This window comes from Rana temporaria, chromosome 10 (assembly GCF_905171775.1).
Source record: "Rana temporaria chromosome 10, aRanTem1.1, whole genome shotgun sequence".
NCBI lineage: Eukaryota > Metazoa > Chordata > Amphibia > Anura > Ranidae > Rana > Rana temporaria.
The window spans coordinates 79,100,689-79,115,904 of NC_053498.1; the positions used below are offsets into that span (position 1 = coordinate 79,100,689).

Consider the following 15,216-nt stretch of genomic DNA (forward strand, 5'->3'; position numbering starts at 1 on the left):
TAAAGTAACAGCGTGATGTAAATAGTGATGATTAGTGAATCCGGGATCTGGCAGTGGCTATCGCCTAGTATTCTTCATGTACAATGGTGTCTATGGAAATGTCGATGAGGTTTGTGTCCTAATGTGCCTTGGTAACCCGATATATACGATCCTCATATACAGTGCTATATTGCCTCTATGTACCTCAGTAGCAGTGGTCAGTCTCCCAAATCCATGAGCATGAAGTAAAAAGTAAAGGGGGACCCAAATAGTGAAGTATGTAAACACTGCGTAATTTATTGGGGTTACAGCTTTAAGGTACTCATATAACAAACAAAATAAAAAAAAAGAGCAGCGAGCTTGTGACCTGACATCACTTGTTCACAGGTGATCCTTTTGTCTTGTACAAGACTTAGTACATTGTGTCACAGGCAGGTTTCTTTAGTAGATATGTTGGCTACAAAAAGAGAAGGCAGTCAGTGGAGGGGATATATAGACCATCACAGATGACTAAGAGTAGAGAGTGTGACCTAAGCCATCAAGAACGCAGTGTGCCTCAAACAAAACTGAACAAGGTCCATATTAGACCATTTTAGATTTGCAGCTATCTTTAGTGTTCTATATATTTTTGGAATCATGACAGGAAAAAAAGTACATCACTATTATAGAATATTCCTGAGCAAAACATATTTTTATAGCTAGCAAATATGTAATCCTACGCAGGGTGTCAATCTCTTCTATGACAATCTTGCAGTAGTAGAACAAATGAATACTTTAATCCTATTCGAAAATATACACAATTATAACACAGGAAATGTTTAAACAAGGTTCCTAAAATTTGGAATTTATAGATGGGATATTCAAAATGAAACATCTCATTGTAATTGAGAAATAATGGGCTCTGTTAATATGGGAGATATAGAATGTGACATCATCTGCACGAGTTGTGTTCTCTTTCTACCTACAGTATATAATTGGAGGTTGACCGATATATCGGCCGGCCGATATTTGGGCTTTTTTAGGAAATCGGCATCGGCCGATTATTATGTTAATTAGGCCGATTAGCATAGAGGCGCGCGCGGATCTCATATGTACCTCGCTCAGCACAGCTGACACAGCGCGCACAGTGAGAAGCAGCACAGCCCTGGGCACTGTGAATTTCAGACGCTGCCTCTCACAAACTTCTTTCTGCTCCCCCAGCCCCTCCTTCTCCTCCTCTCTCCCAGTAAGCTGCAAGATAGATGATGGCCACTCGTTTTTGAACCCCTCCCTTCTCTCCCTCCCGCCCACCCTATGACCAATCCTATCCCACCTTCAGTCCTGCACAGACTATCGGGCGGCGAGTGAGATGAGGGAGAGCCAGGGAAGAGTAAAACCAGAGGGAGGGGCCGAGTGATACCAGGGGGCGGGGCCATCAGTTACAGGTTCTGGAATGGCATGGCATGTATGAGAATCCTCAGTGGAAGGTAGGACATAGATTAGATGCTTCATTCTATGTGGCTGTCTGTTCTGATTATGCAGCCTGCAGCTGCTGCATGTACACCATGGGGACTCTTTAGACTAGAGAGGTAAACTCATGAGGAATATTTGGGGGACAAAGCAAGTGAAAAGGGAGGGGGGCAGAAGGGGACAGAGCAAAGCTGATGGGGATAAAACAGAAGACACAGGGTGGGTTTTACTCAGTGGGGTATCTGTCTGCTGAGTGCAGGCAGATGACAAGCCCATGTCTGCTCAGTTTCTGCTGAGCAAACACAGACACAGCCCCACTCTACTCTATGGGCAGTCAGATTTAGGCCCGGTTCACACTAGTGCGATGCGAGAACTGTGCAAATTCAGTGTGGGTCCCACATCGCACCTGAATCGCACAGTGGTTCACACTGAGATCTGAAAACCACTGCAGGTGTCAATGTAAAGCTAATGCCCCCAGATCAGTTTCCAGATCGCAGTGCAAACGATGACATGGTGCAGGGATCGGATTGGATGGGTGTGAACACCCATCCGATCCGATTCCAGTGCGGACCAAATAAAGGGTCCTGCACCATTTTGGTGCGAATGCAATGCGATTTCAGCCATACAGTTTGTATGGCTGAAATTGCATCGCACAGACATTGCATGTGATGTGCACTTCAATGTGGTGCGAATCACATGCGATGTCTGGCATCACCCTTTTATATTTTTTAACCGTTAGATTTTATGAGATGAAGGGGGAAAAAATAAGAAAAATCAGCCTAAAATATCGACCGCAAAAATCGGCATCATATATCGGCCATCAGCCGCCCCGATTTCCAAATATCGGCATCGGCCAGAGAAAAACCCATATCGGTCGACCTCTATATATAATGTAAAGTATTAAATAGTAATGAGAACGAGTGCATAAAACAGGGAACCAAAACTGATGTTTGATTTGTAAATATTTAGTACATTGATGACAGACTTGATAGTATGTAGGATACTTAAAGGGGTTGTAAAGGTTTGTTTTTTATTTTCTAAATAGGTTCCTTTAAGCTAGTGCATTGTTGGTTCACTTACCTTTTCCTTCAATTTCCCTTCTAAATGTTTGTTTTCTTTGTCTGAATTTCTCACTTCCTGTTCCTCCTCAGTAAGCTGTTCAGTAAGCTGTTCTAAATGACTTTCCACCGCTCGGATGATGGTGGAAAGCTTACTAAGGAGAAACAGGAAGTGAGAAATTCAAACAAAGAAAACACAATTTAGAAGGGAAATCGAAAGAAAAAGGTAAGTGAACCAACAATGCACTAGCTTAAAGGAACCATATTAGAAAATAAAAGATGAACGTTTACAACCCCTTTAAATGTACAACATTTGTCTTATTGTCCTATCTCTTTTTTTACATTACAGTTTTCATCATTATGACTGCTTCAGGTTGATAAATCTATACGTGTGACGGAATTGGCTAAGTATAGTTAAGGTACTGATATTGCTTTTTGTATGTTAAAGTTGCTGGGTTTCTGGGTTTCCACAACATTTTTGAATATATCTGCAGGCACTAAATTGCCTTCAACATGACCACAAGTTCATGTTAATGCCTTGCTTTCAAAAACAAAGGGACTAATGGCAATACTCAATAATACATGGTAAGTTTGTGCTTTCTCCATGAAGGGCAAAGTAACATGTTCTTTAGACTGCCCGCTGCTTACCTTACTTACCTTCTGTTTTCTCCCTTTTGTTAGGCCCCATGCACACGAGACGCTGCTAAACTCGAGTTCAGAGGAATTTGGGTATTTTTTTCAACTGCCCCTGAACACATTTAATGTTATCCTATGTGTCCATGCACACAATCACGTTTTTTGGCGTTTTAAAGCAGTTGGGTTTATGTCCTTTTTTTCAGACGCAAAATTTTGGGTCCAGAAGCGTTTTATTTTTGCGTTTTAAACTTTGGGAGGGTCTACAATGTCTTTGAGATAAGCGCTGACAGCCGCAAACGCGGTAAAACGCAGCTAATCGCGGCAAAACGCTGCGCAATTCGCGGCAAAAACGGGTGTTTTAAACGCCGGTTTTTGCCTTTGAAAACGTGAGTTTAGAGGTGTTTGTAATTGCTTCTCATGTGCATAGGGCCTTAGGCCCCATGCACACGAGACGCTGGTAAACTCGAGTTCAGAGGCATTTGGGCATTTTTTTCAACTGCCCCTGAACACATTTAATGTTATCCTATGTGTCCATGCACACATTCACGTTTTTTTGCGTTTTAAAGCAGTTGGGTTTAGGCTCATTTTTTCAGACTAAAAATTTTGGGTTCAGACGCAATTGTTTTTGCGTTTCAAAGCTTTGGGAGGGTCTACAATGTCTTTGTTATGAACGCTGATAGCTGCAAACGCGGTAAAATGCCACGAAATTCGCGGCAAAAACGGGCGTTTTAAACGCCGGTTTTTGCCTTTGAAAACTTGAGTTTACATGTGTTTGCATTTGCTTCTCGTGTGCATGGGGCCTAAGAGTGTGCAAATTCACTTTTATTATACTACAACTGCAAACCTCAAAAAGGAATACCTCACTTGCAGAGATGCAGGAATTGATTGCAACAGTATTTTGATCTTTAAAATGTACAGTCTGTTATAATTATTTGTCATAAATGTGAAATGTGTCAGTGTATAGCTTATTTAGTGTACTACTAAATGAAAAAAATGAAGTACTTGCAATTTAAAATTGTTAAATGCCTGGCTGTCATTTTTTTTTGTCATGTGGTTTTCGAGAAAGATACATTCCAGATTTCTTTCTTCAAACACAATTATTAACCATACTCTGTGCTACTTTTCTAAATGAATATACTTTCAAACTGCATATCTTTCACCAAACTGAAAGATTTATTAGACAAGTGCTGTGGCGTTTCATCTTTCCAACTGTGCTTTAAACTTTACATACAAAGGAATATTATTACAAATATGGCAGCTGGAATATTTGTGTTTTTAGGTTGAAAAATGTCAGCCCTAAAAATGGTCAGATATGGTATTACTGTGCCACAGCACCAACACTGACCACAATAACATAACTTTTTAAAATGATTTTAACCGCTTGCCGACCGGCTCACGCCGATATATGTAGACAGAATGGCACGTACAGGCATATTAACGTACCTGTATGTCGCCTTTAAGAAGCGACATTGTGGGCGCACGCCCGCCGCGAGCTCCACGAGTGTAATCGGGATACCCGCGGTCATCTCACTGAGAGGAAGAATGGGGAAATGCTAATGTAAACAAACATTTCCCCATTCTTCCTAGTGACGGGACACTGATCACAGCTCCCTGTAATGTCATCAGTGTCATGTCACATGTAGCCCCGCCCCCTACAGTTAGAACACATCCCTAGGACACTTTTAACCACTTCAGCACCCCTCCTGGTTAACCCCTTCACTGTCAGTCACATTTACACAGTAATAAGTGCATATTTATAGCACAGATCTCTATGTGAATGGTCTCAAAATAGCACCAAAAGTGTCCGAAGTGTCCGCCATAATGTCGCAGTCACGATAAAAATCACTGATCGCCGCCATTACTGGTAAACATATTTTTTATAAAAATGCCATAAAATGATCCCATATTTTGTAGATGCTATAACTTTTGTGCAAACCAATCAATAAACGCTTATTGCAAATTTTTTTACCAACATTTTTTAGAAGAATACGTATCGGCCTAAACTGAGGATTTTTTTTTATATATATATATTTTTTGGAGATATTTATTATAGCAAAAAGTAAAAAATATTGCTTTGTTTTCAAAATTGTCGCTCTTCTTTTGTTTATAGTGCAAAAAATAAAAACCGCAGAGGTGACCAAATACCACCAAAAGAAAGCTCTATTTGTGGGGAAAAAGGACATCAATTTTGTTTGGGAGCCACGTCGCACGACCGCGCAATTGTCAGTTAAAGCGTCGCAGTGCCGAATCGCAAAAAGTGCTCTGATCTTTTGCCAGCCAAATGGTTCGGGGCTGAAGTGGTGTTAAAAGCATTTTATTTTGGGATATTTATAATTAAAAGATGGTTTGTTTATAGGTAAAAATAGTCAATCTTTAATTTACTGCTAACATTTTCTAATTAATTCAATATCTCCACAAGAAATAATAACTTAGAGATGCACACGTTATTACTCATCATTTACAAGCAATGCTATTGAACCAAATGTATACAGTTGTAAATGATGAGTAATAATGTGTGCATCTCTAAGTTATTATTTCTTGTGGAGATATTGAATTAATTAGAAAATATTAGCAGTAAATTAAAGATTGACTATTTTTACCTATAAAAGAACCATCTTTTAACAGCCAATATTTGGATACAGCATATGGGTGGCAGGAGAATAGTCACTCATTGGTCACAGAGATACTCTGATATTTTAGGATATGTCTACAAACAATTACAATAATTTATGGTGCTTGATATGGCTAGTTATATGCATTGGAACTGCCAGAATGAGGTGTCTATTTAGTGACAGAGTAAGATTGTTTTAGACGTGCCATCATTGCCTTTCAAGGCCAACAGACACTGACGTGTCTATTCAATTAAGGTAGAAGATAGAGGTATGCTTCAATATATACAGTATGATTTGGCTTGAGAAATCTGCTTGTGTTTGGGAAATTTGTATACATTTTTTTTTATTTGCTGGTAACTTAGGTATTAGGCAGATTCATAAAGACTTACAACGGCGTATCAGTAGATACGCCGTCCTAAGTCAGAATCCGCGCCGTCGTATCTTTAAGCTTATGCTCAAATTGAGATACGCTTCTCTGTTGCTAAGATACGACCGGCGTAAGTCTCCTACGCCGTCGTATCTTAGCTGCATATTTACGCTGGCCGCTAGGGACATGAACAGTGATTTACGCAGAGAATATGCAAATGAGCAAGATACGCCTATTCACGAACGTACGCATGCGTAAAGATAAACCACCAAAAAGATGGCGCAGCCAATATTAAGTATGGACGTCGGGACAGCCGCCAAATTTCACGTCGTTTACGTCGTTTGCGTAAGTCAATTCAGAATGGGGCTGGGCGTAGTTTACGTTCACGTCGAAAGCATTGACTATTTGCGACGTGATTTTGAGCATGCGCACTGGGATACGTTCACGGACAGCGCATGCGCCGTTCGTTAGGCGCGTCATTTACGTGAGGTCACAATTCATTAGCATACAACACGCCCACTACAGCCTACTTTGAATTACACGCGCTTACGCCGGCCCATTTACACTACGCCGCCGTAACTTAGGACGCAAGTTCTTTGTGAATACAGTACTTGCCTCTCTAACTTACGGCGGCGTAGCGTATATGAGATGCGCTACGCCCGCCTAAAGATAGGCACGGGTACCTGAATCTGGCTATATGTGTGCTGTTTTGCTCACCTTACTGAGTGATATTGATCAAAAACTACTTTTCTGTTTATCTGCCATTATGAATCGGTACAGATACTTTATGCATTCTATCCAAGCATATGTCACCCACGATTACCCAGCCTAGATCAAGTTTTTGTTCGTAAGGGTCATCATCAGGTCCATTGCACTGCTTGCGTACTTTATGTACTCTGAGAATGTCTCTTCCTAGCAAGATCAAGATTTCAGCATACATGTCCATTGCAGGAATCTCATTAACAAGGTGCCTTAAGTGAGGATGGTGATATGCAGCCTCTGGAGTAGGAATTTCTTCCTTTTCGTCTGGTATCTGGTCACGCTCAACTAACGTTGGTAGGGGTCCAGCTCCATGAGAAGATCACTCCGATGTCAGAAGCTTGTGATAGTCTTTGTTCCCTATTTTTGGGAAGTTTTGCAGTCTTTTGAATAGAGCGCTCTCTATGGCTTCAGAGCTGCCATAGGCTTGCTCAAGTCTTGCCCATGCAGCAACAAGACCTGCATCTGGGTGGTCAACATGCACTGTTCTCAGTCTTTTAACACGATCTGCAGATCCTGGCCCCAGCAAATCTAGTTCCTCCTTGGTAGTTAGGTTGAGATTTGCAATAGCAGCTCCAGGCCCTGTAGCTCTCTGGATAGTCGTCAAACCTTGAGAGGGTAGTGTTAATGAGCTCCCGTGTACCATATATCTGGCAATGTCATTCAAGTCTGATCTCTCACTTTGGTGCCAAAGTAACTTGTGGAACCCCTCGGGTGTGAAAGTTCTTTGGTGAAGTAGGGTGAGGTTTTCCAGAATAAAATTATGTTGCAAGAGCGTTTGACTGTAGTGTAATCCCTAATGCCGCGTACACACGACCGTTTTTCATGATGAGAAAAATTCCTTTTCTTTCTTGTACATCACGGGACACAGAGCGGCATATTCATTACTGTGTGGGTTATATGGAGTACCTTCAGGTGATGGACACTGGCAATCTCAAACAGGAAGTCCCCTCCCTATATAACCCCCTCCCATAGGAGGAGTACCTCAGTTTTTTCGCCAGTGTTATAGGTGTTGGTCATGGAATAGCTTTGCCTCCACATCCTTGGGATTAAGGCAGGCTAACCGGATCTGTCCAAGGTGCCTCAGAGCCAAAGTGGACAGTACCCCGACCCCAAACCGAGGGGTTTTTGCCTATAATGCTTCTCTTTCAGAGAGCTGGACCCTGGGCCCAGGACTTAGAGCCTTTTTTAGTGCCTAAAGAAACCTGTTTGCCAGGGTGCTGTATAGGTCCAGGACAGTGGGTTCCTTCCAGGACCCCAGGGCCTGAAGCTCTAGTACGCCACCCACGGAGATGGGGGAAGATTGGACCACTTGCTATGCAATGTCCTGCGGCATGGAGCAGGTAAGAGGGGGGCCTGCGGGACTTGGTTCGACAGCAGGCTCTCTAGGGGAAATCTTTGGGGGAGTTAGCCTGAGTATGCTCCTGCATTGGCAGTCTGGAACCACCATGTCGGTATATAGACAGGATGGTCTGTGTTTGTACTCCCCAAATGTTTGATTTCCCTGGTCTATGTTGCAGGTACTATCTGGCTGCGCGCTAGGTTGGGGATAGGGGGGCTGTGTGCCTATACCTTACCCAGAGCTAGGGAGGTGTCTAGGACCTACCTAGGGCTCTTACCTGCCTGCGTGCCGTGCGGTGCTTGCTCTCCTCCGGTCGGGTCCCGCAGCAGGGCGCCGTGGTGGCTTCCAGCATGGCCCCCCCGTAACACGTGCGCGCATGCGCGAGGATACAAAAATGTTTGCGCCGTTGCGGAGGGGGGGGGGGGGCGGGAACGTCATGTCTTAGGAGGAAGGGGCGTCCCTTCCTCTGTGCTATACAGCTCAGTCTGTTACTGAGCTCTGAAGAGGAGGACACAGAGCGGCAGCGCTGCTGTTGATGCACAGTGGCGCAAGGGAGTATTGCAGTTCTGGAGTCAGAACTAGCTATTTCTGTCTAGCCTAAAATCCCTTTCATGGCAGCAGGTGGATACTAGACTTTTTTTGTGGGGGGACAGTATTGTTTTAAAAAAAAAAAAAAAGGCGGACAAGATCCGAAAGAAAAAAAAAAATGTTAAAAAAAAAAAAAAAAAAAAAACATATTGGGCTCCCCACCAGGTTTTTGGACATTAGTAGTCTCTGCTGTTCCCTAAACCACATAGATTTTTTCTCCTAGCTACAACAGTCAGTTGTTGTAAGCAGGGGTACCTTGGTATTGTACCATGGCTCCCAAAGGCTCGGGATCAAATTACTCTGGAGACCGGCTTTCTAGCCTTAGATGCTTACCTTCATGTACCGATCTTTCAGCCACATCAAAGATTTTTACGCTTCACGGTGGCTCAGCATCATTTTCAATTTGTGGCCCGCCCATTTCGAGCTGGCTACGGCCCCCCCGGGTGTTCACAAATGTCCTAGCTCCAATTCTAGCCAATCTAAGGATCCAAGGGGTCACGGTCCTAGCCTACTTGGACGACCTCCTAATCATAGATCATTCGCCTCCTTGCCTGGAGCGAGCAGTGGCCCTCGCGGTTCAGTACCTCGAGAGGTTTGGTTGGGTCCTAAACCGAGAAAAATCAGCATTTCAACCCACAAAGCAGTTGGAATATCTCGGCATGAGGTTAGACACGGAACGGCAAAAGGTGTTCCTGCCTCTGGTAAAAGTCGAAGCTATCAAGGAATTGATACATCTGGTTCTAAGCAAAAGAGAACCAACTATTCGCCTATGTATGCGATTACTAGGCAAGCTAGTGGCCACGTTCGAGGCGGTACCTTACGCTCAGAGCCACACTCGCATCCTACAAGCAGCCATTCTGACAGCATGGAGCAAGAGAGCACAGGCCTTGGAATTTCCTTTGCCACTATCATCAAGAGTCTGGCAAAGTCTGTGCTGGTGGTTAAACCCTCAGAATCTGCTGAAGGGAAAATCTTTCAGCCCAGTAGCCTGGAAGATAGTGACCACAGATGCCAGCCTGAGAGGCTGGGGAGCGTTCTTGGATGGTCACACTCGCCAAGGTACTTGGGCAGAGGCGGAGAGGCAGTTGCCCATCAATATCTTGGAGCTCAGAGCTGCTCGGCTAGCCCTCTGGGCTTGGACAGCCAAATTGCAGGGGTCCCCGGTGATAATACAATCAGACAATGCCACAGCTGTGGCGTATATAAACCACCAAGGGGGAACCAAGAGTCAGGCCGCTCAGAGAGAGGTGAGCTTGATTTTCCTGTGGGCAGAGGCTCATGTACCTTGCATATCAGCGATATTCATTCCCGGAGTGGACAACCTGCAGGCGGACTTCCTAAGTCGCCAAACTCTGTCGCCAGGGGAATGGTCTCCTTATCCCTAGGTCTTTCAGACAATCTGCCAGAGGTGGGGAGTGCCAGACGTGGATGTCATGGCATCGAGATTCAACAAGAAGCTAGACAGGTTCATGTCCTGGACAAGGGACCCTATGGCCTGCGGAACCGATGCGTTGGTTTGCCCTTGGCATCAGTTCAAGCTTCTGTATGCCTTTTCCCCGCTACAGTTACTACCCCGCCTGTTGCGCAGGATCAGAGTAGAGCACAGGCCAGTCATCCTGGTAGCTCCAGCTTGACCCCGGAGGGCGTGGTACTCACTAGTCCTGAAAATGGCAGTGGGAGACCCTTGGACTCTTCCTCTACGACCAGACCTACTCTCGCAAGGCCCGATCCTCCACCCTGCATTACGGCGTCTAAATTTGACGGCCTGGCGGCTGAATCCCTGATTCTCAGGGGTAGAGGTTTGTCTAGGCAGGTAATCTCTACCCTGATTAAGGCTAGAAAGCCGGTCTCCAGAGTAATTTATTACAGGGTTTGGAGGGCCTACGTAGGCTGGTGTGAGTCCAAGAAATGGCTTTCCCGCAAATATACCATTGATAGAGTGTTAAGTTTTCTCCAGCTAGGAGTGGATAAAGGCCTGGCATTAAGCACAATCAAGGGACAGATTTCAGCTCTGTCAGTATGGTTTCAAAGGCCGCTGGCCACCCACTCGCTAGTTAAGACCTTCATTCAGGGGGTCTTACGTATTAATCCTCCGGTCAAGTCACCACTCTGTCCGTGGGACTTAAATCTTGTTCTGTCATCTCTGCAGAAACAACCTTTTGAGCCGTTGGCTGAAATTCCTTTGGTTTTACTGACAAGGAAGTTGGTATTTCTGGTCGCCATAGTTTACGCCAGAAGAGTATCAGAGTTGGCAGCCTTATCTGTAAGGAACCATATCTTATTCTGCATAAGGACAGGGTGGTTCTCCGTCCTCATCCTTCTTTTCTACCAAAGGTTATATCCAGTTTTCACCTAAACCAGGATTTGGTACTACCATCCTTCTTTCCGAAACCCACTTCCAGAAGGGAAGGGTTGCTGCATACCTTGGATATTGTCAGGGCCATGAAGGCCTATCTTAAAGCTACAGAGAAGATTCGGAAAACAGATGTGTTGTTCATTTTGCCAGATGGGCCCAAGAAGGGGCAGGCAGCTGCAAAATCCACCACCTCGAGATGGATTAAACAGTTAATCACTCAGGCCTACGGCTTGAAGAGGCTGCCTCCTCCTTTATCAATAAAGGCTCATTCTACCAGGGCCATGGGCGCCTCCTGGGCAGCACACCATCAAATCTCTCTGGCTCAAGTATGCAAGGCGGCAACCTGGTCATCAGTCTGCACGTTTACACAATGTTACCAGTTGGACGTAAGAAGGAATGCAGATACAGCCTTTGGGCAGGCAGTGCTGCAGGCTGCGATTTAAGACCCTCAGAATCGGGGGCACCCTTGATTTAAATTTAAATTTATTTTCTTGACTAAGTTGGATTTATTATTATTTTGAGTGTACCTCTAATTTAAATCCTGTTGTCTTGGGAAGATGTCTCCCTCCCCTCATTAAAGCATTGCTTTGGGACATCCCACATAGTAATGAATATGCCGCTATGTGTCCCGTAATGTACGAGAAAGAAAAAGGGATTTTTAATACAGCTTACCTGTAAAATCCTTTTCTTGGAGTACATCACGGGACACAGAGCTCCCACCCCTCTTATGGGGACCATTTTTGGGAGGCATACTGCTTGCTACAAAACTGAGGTACTCCTCCTATAGGAGGGGGTTATATAGGGAGGGGACTTCCTGTTTGAGATTGCCAGTGTCCATCACCTGAAGGTACTCCATATAACCCACATAGTAATGAATATGCCGTTCTGTGTCCCGTGATGTACTCCAAGAAAAGGATTTTACAGGTAAGCTGTATTAAAAATCCCTTTTTTTTAAATTGGTCGTGAAAAATGGTTGTGTGTATGCTCCAGAGCATTTTTCTCGACGAGAAAAATGGCAGAACGTTGTTTTTTCCATGACATGAATAAGGCTTGTGCTGGCTGTGGCTTGAGCTGCGGCTTGTCACTGGAAGTCACCTTGTTGTCAGCTAGAGGTGATATGGTTTTCTGCATACATGCACTTGTGTTGTAGACTTGAAGAGGCTCAGGCATTTGGAGCGGAGAGGTCTCAATGCTGAGAGTCAGAATAATATGATTAGTAGGAAGTACAGGAGATGACTCTGTATCATTGCAAACATTATGCTTTAGTACATATTCACTGGTGCACGCAACTGGGTCTTGCAGTTCCGCTGGGATGAAACAGTCTGAGTTAGCACTTTCTCCCATCGCTTGTTCAAGGACTCTCAGCCTTGCTAGGGCAGCTGCTTCCTCCCTTTCCATTTGCAGAATCTTTATTTGGGAATCTGCCTCTGCTTGTGGAGCTGCCATCTCTGCTTCAAGAGTTTTGCTTCAAGCTTCTATCTCTGCTTGGTGAGTTACCATCTCTGCTTCAAGAGTTTTGCTTTGAGCATCCATCTCTGCTTGGCGAGCTACCATCTTTGCATGGCGAGCTGCCTTTTGTTTTTCTACTTCTGCTTCCTTTCTGGTAAAGGAGCTTTGCACTCTTTTTCTGCATTAGCGCGGGCCTCTATTGCCTTAATGTTGAACTTCTGGAGTGAGAGGATCTAGAACGTGCAGTGTGCTTGGTTGATGTGGATCTGTGAGATCCCTTTGTTGGTTTAGTGCATCGGCCCTGGTCAGTTCTGCTGAAGAGTCCTCTATAGTACAGTCCTGCAAGAAAGCTGTGTATTTTGCAAACAGCCGCTGGTAGTGTACATACGCGATAGATAAGCGATCTATAGAGTCTCCTAGTTCAGCTGGTTGATCAATAAAGTGTGACAAGTGTCTTAAGCCTCGTACACACGGCCGAGGAACTCGACGTGCCAAACACATCGAGTTCCTCGGCCAGTTCAGCACTGAAGCCGCCGAGGAGCTCGGCGGGACGAGAGCTCCCATAGAACAACGAGGAAATAGAGAACATGTTCTCTATTTCCTCGTCGAGCTCCTCGTCGGCTTCCTCGGCTGAAAGTGTACACACGACCAGTTTCCTCGGCAGAATTCAGCCAGAAACTCGGTCGGAAGCTGAATTCTGCCGAGGAAACTGGTCGTGTGTACGGGGCCTGACACTCTGTTCTGCAATATCTGCAGAATCTGCTATCTATGTGTCTGCGGGTTCAGAGGCATGATGAATTTGCATTGGTTCAGCCACAAAAAAGTGCTCTCGTCTAGACATTTTTCACATTTTTGCAAAAAATGGTACTGTCTCTTTAAGAAGACGAACAACAGCTTAGACAGGTGAGGTAACACAGTTCAATGTAGAGAAACAGTTTTTAACATTCACATGAAGTGCAGTAAGCTTGTGCGACCATGTGCTTTCACAAGATGGCGGATGGCACTGAGCTTGATTGCAGGTCAGGTACACACATATACACAGCAGGCTGTGGGAATTCTATACATCTTTTGACTAAGCTTGATTGCAGATAAGCGCGCACATATACACAGCAGGCTGTAGGATTCTATACATCTTTTGAATATTCTGACTCCGATTGTTGTGAAGCGATTTGTATGGCCTGTATAAGCAGATGTAATCACAGTCCTCATCAGATAGCTTGAACTCACCAAGTACCGTTTCTATTCGCAGAGGTGCTTTATTTCGAAATATCAGGGTTACAGCAGATGACATGAAACAACAGATGAGTAGGTTGTGGTACTTATGCGATCAAAAGATGATATTTTTCGGTAGCTTACTATGCAGAATACACATGCCCATCTTACATGTGGCCTGTAGTTTCAGCCATGACAGAGGAAGTACAAAACTCAGGAAAAAGGGTGGAGCATTACACACAAAGGAAATGTGTGATAGATCAGGGAAAGAAACATGAAAAATAGGTGCATTACCACAAAAGATGGCAGCATGTGAACTAAACATAGTGGGCCAGATTCACATAGAGATACGACGGTGTATCTCCTGATACACCGTCGTATCTCTGACTTAGGCCGGTCATATCGATGCGAATGATTCATAGAATCAGTTACGCATAGATATGCCTAAGATCCGACAGGTGTAACTGTAACTGTGTTACACCGTTGGATCTTAACTGCAATTTAAAAATGGCCGCGGGGGGCGTTCTCGCTGATTTACGTTGAGAAATATGTAAATCAGCGAGATACGCCAATTCACGAACGTACACGGGCCCGACGCAGTGTTGTTACGACGTTTACGTAGCGGTTTTCCCGGCGTATACTTACCCCTGCTTCTATGAGGCGCAGCCAATGTTAAGTATAGCCGTCGTTCCCGCGTCAAATTTTTTTTTTTACGTTGTTTGCGTACGCCGATTCTCAAACGCGCTGGACGCGAGTTACGCTCACGCCGAAACCAATGACGTCCTAGCGATGTCATTGGGAGCAATGCACGCCGGGAAAATTTGCGGACGGCGCATGCGCATTTAAATCGGCGCGGGGACGCGCCTGATTTAAATGCTACACTCCCCCTAGCCGCGGAATTTGAATTCCGCCGGGGGATTTACGATCCGCCGCCGCAAGTTTGGAGGTAAGTGTTTTGTGAATTACCCACTTGCCTCTCAAACTTGCGGCGGCGGATCTTAAATCACATAGGTCACGCGGATCTAAAGATCCGCTGATCTATGTGAATCTAGCCCAATGTCCATAGAAAATGGTTCAGAGAAACAATATACATATATAAATTCTATGCCCCATTGTGGCAGCACACATGTGATTGGCTGATTAGCAATTTGTGTTACCAAGCAATTGAACAGATGTACCTAATAAAGTGGGTGGTGAGTGTATACTGTTCTCAGCTAGTGCCAGAGAATACAATTTGGGGGATAATATATAGGAACATATGATATGTCTGTGTATGCAATGCTTCAGTGATGTTGGAAATTTGGACCAATTTTGGAACAAATGTCAAGCTACATACAGCACTTCCCCAAGATGCATTCATTCATTTGGAATTCAGCTTATTGACCTTGTCATTAAAAACTGTGCCAGTT

At 44.5% G+C, this 15,216-nt stretch overlaps 1 protein-coding gene across 2 annotated transcripts in view; it reads left to right on the forward strand.

Moving 5' to 3' along the window:
- Window positions 1-15,216, forward strand: part of GRIK4 (glutamate ionotropic receptor kainate type subunit 4) — a 489,165-nt gene that overhangs the window by 45,531 nt on the left and 428,418 nt on the right. Inside the window, exon 2 of one of the 2 annotated variants that reach the window (XM_040325544.1) lies at window positions 2,836-2,905. The exons of the other annotated variant lie outside the window; for it this stretch is intronic. The gene's annotated coding sequence lies outside the window, so the exon portion shown is untranslated. The remainder of the gene's footprint in view (window positions 1-2,835; window positions 2,906-15,216) is intronic. 2 annotated transcript variants of the gene reach the window in all.